Below are 8,883 nucleotides of genomic sequence, written 5' to 3'. Positions count from 1 at the left end.
AAGAGGCAAATTAAATGAATGAGGAACAGTGGTAGAGTAAGCTTTCCCAGCTTGCAAAAGGCCTTGGGTTTGATCCCTAACATGAAAAAAATAACTAATTAATGGAAAAGAAAATCTGTTTAAACAAATGATGCAGAAGAAACTAGATGTCCATTTAGATGGAAAAAAATTTGAACTTTGACCCTATCTTACCTGATACACAATAATTATTTGGAGATAAATTATAAAGTTAAATATAAAGTCTACAATCAAAGCTATTAGAAGAAAATAAATGAGACTGTCTTTGAGACCCCAGGGTATGCAAAGATTAGACAGAATTGAATAGAAACCACCTATAAAGAATATTTGAAGTTCACCAAAATCAGAAATTTCTGCTTATCAAAAGAGAATGAGTAGGGCTGGGGATATAGCTCCGTAGAGTGCTTGCCTCACATGCATAAGGCCCTGGGTTCAATCCCCAGCACCACAAGAGAGAGAGAGAGAGAGAGAGAGAGAGAGAGAGAATGAATGAGTAGTCAAGCTACAGATTGTGAAAATATTCTTACGACTTATATTTCATTAATAAGTCATATCCAGAAGATATACAAAAAGTTTTGCAAGTCGACAATAAAAAGACAACCAGCCCAATAGCAGAAAAAGAAAAAGGAAAAAAAGCTAAAATCTTGAACAAACACTTATCAAAAGAACATTTGAGAATAAGACATCCTACACAGGATGAGGCCAATGAGTACATGGAAAGCTCCGGAACATCTTAAGCCATTGGGGAGATGCAATTTAAAATGATGACCAGACAGCATTTCACACCCAGTGGAATGGCTGAGAGACTGACAATACCAAATACTGACAAGGCTGTGCAGGAACATAAATACTGACACTGTTGGTAGATAACATGCTACCACTATTTTGTAGAAATATTTGTCCCACTTTAAAGCCTATGTATGTTTCCAAGTGATATGAAAGCATATCTCTACACAGAGCTTGGGTAAGAATGTTCAGAGAAAAATCTGATAACAACCTTAATGTCCATATCCAGAAAGGTGCATAAGCAAATTGAGGTATATTCATACAAATAAATATTACTCTGCAGCAAAAATGACTACATGACCAATATGATTCTGCAACATGTACACTCAGAAAAATGAAATTATATCCCATCTATGTATGATATATCAAAGTGCATAAATGCATTCCACTGTCATATATAACTAAAACAAATAAATTTTTTTAAAAAGGAATGAGCTAGTGATACATGCAAAAACATAACCAAATTTCTAAAATATATGGAGAACAAAGGAAGCCAGACATAAAAGAATATATATAGTATATTATGTTCAAAGAAGACAGTAATATACGGTATGGAAATCAGAACACGGAGTTTGATTGGAAAGGAGTATGAAGGAAATTTCTGGGGTGCTTGAAATGTTTTAAATGTTACATTGGTGAATTTTAAAATTATACAGTTTTAAAAAGTATAGAAGGAAAAAAATAAAGTACAATATTTTCAGGCATTGTGATATGAAATGTTATCTACACTTGGATTTCATCGAACTGTGTTTTAAAGCCACACTCTGATGGGGATTGCAGGATTTGCAGGGCTCTCTGTGGCAGAAGGGTTGGGTCAGCACCCCCTGTTTCTGGCACTCTCCTGACCAGACACCAGATTGCCTGCTGGCTCATTCCAGCTTTTCTGAGCGTAGGGAAAGCGTCAACAATACCAGGGAGCCTTATGCTTACAAGATGGACACCATATGTTTTCTCTACGGTTTCGTAGCTGTTCTCATCTGTCTATTTCCTTTGTCCTTTTAGCATCTGAAGTCTGGTGACCTCAAGAAACTTATTGTAAGAAGCCACCATGAGTGAGAAGTTAATATTTTGCATCAAACACAAAAGGAAGACTTAATATGTTTGTACTTGGGCTCTTCAGTTGTCCAGTAGCTGTTACTTAATCAACTTACCATCAAAATCTTCAAATTATGTCTTAAAATGAATGTCTATGTTTTACAAGGATATTTATGGAAACAGACTAAAACTGCTGCACATATTATTTGAAAATGCCACTTACACATGATAGAAGTTATAAATAAAATATGTTAAATTTCAGGAAATAGCAACATGTGGCAGAATTTTCAGAAAAATAAACAAATTATTATGCGATATGTTCAAACTGGAAAATTGCGTTTTTAAGGTAGGATTGTGGTGGATTATTGACCCATTTCTTTAATTCTCCAAAACCATCAAATTTGGGTTAATCACAAAATGAATTACATATAACTTGAGATTTCAAAGAAATGTGTGCTTCTGTCTTTCTTTTTGTTCCATTTGTGCATTCTGGAAAATTGATCAGCAAAACACAATGCTCTTGGTGGACATAGGTGTCTCTTTGCAATTTCTTAACCTGGAGCTATTTGAAGCATCCAGAGGAAGAGGCTGGAAAGGTTTGTGTGTGAAGGGTGATAGGGAGTAAGGATGGGCACAGGATTGCAAAATTGGAAGGCTGGTTTGTGCAGGCGGGAGTGGAGCATGTTTTGGAATTTAATTCTAAATGAAGCCCCAAGTGACATTATCCCGTGGGTTCCATATGTTCTTTCAAACTGCCCTGAACTGCCCCCTTGTTGGTGAAGCTAATTTCTTCCTAGCTATTAAAGATTATTGCTCGAGTTTTAAGCTGTGCTTTGTAGTAATAAACAATGTAATTTACTTAGGAACAGAAAAGCTTTAACACCTTTAACACCTCAGTGAATGCCTAGTTTCAGAAGTTACCAGAAAAAATAAAGAAATAATCTATATCCAGCTTTCCAATCTACTGCCCCCTTTAGTGTGGGAACTTCACCTCCCCCAAAGCCTTAGGAAATAGCTTCTCTCTCCTACTTTAGACATAAAAATTACTTCTTTTCCTCATTATTTTATCATTTTATCCTATCTCCTACTCTAACTCCTACTTTTCTTTCAGCCCACTCTTACTTTCAACTTTTTGATGTGTGTGATTATAACTATTTATAATGTGCAGCTTTGGATCAGTGTGTTCTTAGGTGGTTACAAAATATGCCACATTTTCACTGTGTACACACTCTTTTAAACTAATTCTGTTGTGAAAAATATTTTCATCACGGGCTCAGGTTGTGTTCTCGGAGGTAAAGCACTTGCCTAGCATGTGCGAGGCCCTGGGTTTGATCCTCAGCACCCCATATAAATAAATGAAATAAAGGTATTGTGTCTAACTACAACTAAAAAATAAAAATGTTTAAAAAAAAGAATAATTAGTAAAAAAAAAAGGGGGGGGGAAAGGTGGGTAATGCCACATGAAAATAAATACTAGTTGGAAAATAAATATCGGGTCAGTGAAAAAAGGTTTTCAGGTCTCCACTGCAGATAAGATGGGATTGTGATTCAAGTGAATTAGAGTAAAAAACCTAAGCAGCTGGGGAGCACGTGGGTAGTAACGTCTCTTAGGTGTCATGCCTCTCCAACAGCTGGTTTGCAAAAGTCATCCTGTGCCATGTAGTTTGCTTTCACTTACAATCTATTCCCATATTCCTAATCTTTGACAAAGCAGGATACCCCTTTTGCCACTTTCTCCAGGAGATACAGTTTGCCAGGATTCACACATGTAGACAACTTTGGTCATTATGGGGCCAATTTTCCATTCTCAAGGCCCCATAAACTTTGACCCCTTTAGTATGTGTGTAAAGGTGTATTTGTTAAATGTTGAGAGTAGAAAAACTGGTTTTACACTTGGAAAGCTGGAGTGAGTTTATCTGTACTTGGTCTCAGCATGATTATCATCTTTATTATTTATTACTTGCAAGCATCAAGCATATGTATGAGTTTTGAAACTCATTGGTTGCTTATTTGGTTGACAGGGAAATTGGAAGGCAACTACGGGTTCCTTTATTCATTTTCTATCAGAGTTTGTTTATTATTCAAGATTTTCCTTGCTCTGGAATTAGTTTTATATTCCATGAAGACCATACTTCTCGGAGTGAAACTTGAAGGTTCAACTGTTTTGTCAGTTTTCTACTAAAAGCTATGCCTGATCAAAAATAGATCTGAAACTTCTGCTGGCCCTAAATACAGTCAGCATGGTTCTCAGAGCACTTGAGGTATTACTATGAGCTTACTGGGTTAATTTGGACTTGTGCTTCTTGCAAATGTTATTTGACTAGTGATGCTTTAGCCGCCTGGAAGGAGTGCCTCCGAAGTCTGATTGAATGTTTCTTGCTTTGCCTTGGCTCATAATAATCCATAGGTATTTTGAGTGCTACTTCCCCCATGGTAATTCTGACCCACTTATCCAACAGCAACTTTTTTTGCTGTGAACTGCTGCAAATATACTTTGGGATGTACTTTACAAAGTTAGTAAATGCTATATTTGGCCATATTAAATTTTTTATTTTCTATAATCAGTACATTTTTCTTCTTGTGAATATTTCAGGCAACTGTAGGGATGTGGTTTAAAAGAAACAGGGACATACTGGATAAGAATTTATATTACATAAATTGGGATATATTGCCTTGACCTTAAACTACTTGTACTAAAACTAAAATAATGTGACTAATAAATGACAATGATGTAGATCCCCTTCTTTAACACCACTGTCAGAAACATTCTAAAGATTGGTATGGTTACGTTCAAGTAGTAATTCTCAACTAAGTAAGAGGGATGGTGGTTGGAGGGGCAGTTTTTGTCCCCCAGGCCACATTTGGGTATGTCTAAAAAAGTTTGTGATTATCATGGTTTGGAGGAGGGATGTTAGTGTTATCAAGTAGGCAAAGACCCAAAGTGGGATGCCACTAGACATCTTACAGTTCATAGCACAGAGCTGCTCCCCATAACTCTGCATGTAAGCAAAGAATTATCCAGCTTCACTTGCAACAATGCTGAATAGAGAAACACTGTTTTAAAGATTATTTACCAGAGAAATGACTACCTTGTATTTCTTTTGGGAAAAATAGCTACATTAAATACAAGAAAGAAAGAAAGAAAACTTGCCCCATAAGTGCTTTTTCTTATTGCAACCGTGTCTATTTCTATGCTAACAATTGACCCCTTATTGCACATTTTTATCTTATAACAATCGTAGTATCTCTATAACTTTGGACTTTGACTTTCAAAACATATACTCTATATTTTAAAAAACAAATTGAAAAAATATGAGACTCAAGTAAGTACATAATAAAGTTGAAAATGTTGCATCTCTTTCTTTGGAACCTTTATAGGCAAAGGCTGCTAGGTGCTCTACCAGTGGCATGCTTGCAAGCACGCACATGTGGAATTTAGAAAAGACACTTCTTTTGTAACTAGATCAACATAATATTATGAAGCCTTGGAAACATCCTTAGGTATTGATTCTGGAAAAGGGTGTGGTACTGATTCAGACCTCATGGAAGCAATGGAGCCAGATAATCCAGTTTGTGTTGAAGATATCAACATCTCTTTTCAAATAAGCAGAATTATGCATCTGAAAATAGAATGTAAGTCTCACATTGATAGCCTGATGAAAGAATGGAATCAAAAGATTTTGGATTTTGGAGTAGAGATTTTTCTCTCCTTTGAAAGTAATAATCTGAAAATATTCTAATTGCTTACTTTAGAAAATATTTTCCTCTTTGTAGTAACAATTGAGGATTATAGAACACACATGCTATTTTTTAAAATAATTTTTTCTTTCGGGAAAAGGAATCATCCCTTTTCAATGCCCCTCTTTCCTTCTATGACTATTGTGATCTTACTTCATTCAAGCTTCTAGCTCCCTTTCTTCTCTTTTAGCTACCATTTTGCAAGTCTTCTGTTGGCCCACTCATTCTACTGGGTCTCTCCTGGTTCATCTCACTATTTGGTAGCACACTTGGAATCAATGGGCCAACTCAGATCTTCAATCAGAAAATTATTTTTCTTCACTTCAAAATTTTTGCACTGTATGTACCAGGCATAATACCAAATGATCTAAAATTACATTGTTTTAAAAAATATATCTCTGCACACACACACACACACACACACACAGAGAGAGAGAGAGAGAGAGAGAGAGAGAGAGAGAGAGAGAGAATATTACTCAGCCTTAAAGAAGAATGAAATTATGGCATTTGCAGGTAAATAGATGGAGCTGAAAAATATCATAATAATTAAAAAAGCCAAACCCCCCAAATCAAAGGCCAAATGTTTTATCTGATAAGTGGAAGCTGATCCATAATGGGGAAGTGGGGCTAGGGAAGAATGGAACTTTGGATTGGGCATTGGGGAGTGAAGGGAGGGATGGAAATGTGAAGGTGAGGTGAGAAGGATAATGGAATGAGATGGACATTATTACCCTATATCCATGTATGATGGCATGGCCAGTGTGACTCTGCATCATGTACAGCCAGAGGAATGAGAAGTTGTGCTCCATTTGTGTACAGTGTGTCAAAATGCATTCTGCTGTCATGTATAACTAATTAGAACAAATAAAATAATAATAATTTTAAAATTACATTGTTCAAATACATTACATTCTTGCAGCCCATCTTTTTAATATACAAAATCTACTAATTCTTTTAATGGAGTTCATGACTGGTGCTTATTCTGCCATTTTTGTTCTTTCTTTCCATCCAAGCCTATTCCATTTGTTTGACAAGGTGGAAACTTTCTGTTCTCCGTATTTCCTGTGAATTACATCACATGTCATTTAACCTAGACAGTCTGAAGTTTTACCTTTAGTTCAGCACATTTTCATTCAGATTTTTGGCAAGGTAGGAAGAACCCTGATGTCCGTCTTACTGAAAATACAAAAGACTAAAGGTGACTCTGTATCTCATTTTTATTAACTAATGTAGTCTGGTGTTCAAACAGAGCAAATGTAGATGGAAACAGTGATCTTTTCTTAGCCTAAACTGAGAACAGCTTTTGGGATTCAGCAATCCTCCCAGACATGTATTTACATGTATTATTTGCATCTGGAGAAGGGAGGAGAAAGAAGAAAGGAAGAAGTTTTTTTTTTTTTTTTTTTTTTTTTTTTTTCTGTCTGAAGGCCTGCAGGAAATGAGAACATAGGAAATGCTGAGGATAATATGTTGTCTCCATCCTGAATGGGGTGAGGGCAAATAATTGTTCTGAGCCCTACAAACTCAGTAATTTTTATATTTTCCCCATTTCTGAGCAGAATCTAGTGTGTTCCTTGCATGGGAAAAAAAAAAAAAGATAGTATCATGAGGGTGCCTCTGTGCTGTGTAGTGCTGGGGACACAGGAGCTTTCCTAGATAAGATAACATTCTCCTTAAAGATCCATGGCCTATCACAGCCAGACACCTGATGCCCCATGGATTGTGGCAAAAAACCAAAGAGTGCCTGAACCAGCAGGACCAGCTGTCTTCTCAATACTAAAGGCACTCTCTAGAAAATGTCACAATTTCCTGGGGGTGGGAGAAACTCCTCAGGTCCTAAGGCTCTTGATGAGCAGGTGATGGTGGGGGGGCTTTAATTTCACTTGCATATATTAAAGTGCAGATAGGCCTAAGAATATTGGCGTTCCATAGTTAAGGAAAGAAGGAGATAGGTCTGGAGGTGTAGAACAGTGGCAGAGCACTTGCCTAGCATGCTTGAGGCTCTGGGTTTGAACTCCAGCATGAAAATGACAATAGTGTTGGGTCCATTGCAAGAGGAAAGAGTCTGAAAAAATCATATCAATCTACAAAAAGTCCACAGAAACACATTGCATATCCACTAGTCTCAGTTTGAAATTGGATTTCAATTTCTTGATCCAATTTTTTAATAGTTCTAAATTTTCAAGGATTTTTTTTTTTTTTGTCACTTCTACAGGTTGACTTTTTGGTGGGTCAAATTTGATGTGTTGTAGGAAAAGTATAGATCTGATTGGGTTCTGTCAATATATATAATCATTAAGCAAGACATAAGCACCCATTTTTTTACTGTAGCATAAATTTCTTAACCTGCTCAACCTTTGGGGAATTTTGTTTTGGGGTTATTTATTTTTATTTTTTATTTTTTTGGATAATTTTGTTGTTGTTTTGTTTGTATCCCAGTGGGAAACTTTACAACCTATTGGTCAAACTGTTTTGTTGAATCTCAGTAGAAGAAGTATTCCAAAAATAGAGCTACTAGAGTTCTGTTTTCTACAAGTAACGAGGTCACAAAAAGATCACTTAAATTTCACTTCCTTTTAGCCTGTCTCATGGCACTCTTAAGAGGTCCTCGGTTCTCACTCAGACACTCCAGGTATAAATAAGGTCTCCTCATCAAGCATGCATTCTGGCAATTTTTCTTAATGAGATCTTCCAGGAGCAAAGAACAGTAAGCCACTGGCAGCAGAGTTAGGGTGGCTTCTTCCCGAAGTGACTCATCCTGTTTGGTCTTGTTCCAAGTATGCCTGGGATGAAGGTTTGGGTGTCCTACAGAAAACTGCCACTTCAGATTACCTACTTCATGTGGCTGAGATGTGCAGAATGTACCATACACACCCCTTGGCAAACAAAACAAACACAACACCCACCAGCCCAGAGTACCAGGGGTTAACTTTCAAACATCAGAGCCCCTAAACTGTTTCAACAAAGCACAGAAAGAAAATCACCCAGCAGTTTGATCAACTATGTGGAACAAAATTATGCTCAACTTTGTCCTTGCATTGTGAACATGAAACAAACAGGTAGCTATTTTTTTTAAATACTTTCTCAATGTTTTTTGTGCCTTGTACAAATACTAATTTTGCTAAGTACACAGAAAAGCTCCCTAACATTAACAAAATAGTTTTTTTTAAATAAATATTTTAGCTGTTAAATCAAAACATTTTCTTCAAAGTTCCAGAAAGCATTCCAATATTCTTAGTCTGGTTGATAACAATTTAAAACTCTTGAATTTTAAAATTTGAATTGGGTAGAAACTTACAAGAACTG

Source organism: Urocitellus parryii, chromosome 2, assembly GCF_045843805.1.
Source record: "Urocitellus parryii isolate mUroPar1 chromosome 2, mUroPar1.hap1, whole genome shotgun sequence".
NCBI classification, from domain to species: Eukaryota; Metazoa; Chordata; class Mammalia; order Rodentia; family Sciuridae; genus Urocitellus; species Urocitellus parryii.
This window is presented reverse-complemented; position numbering follows the sequence as displayed.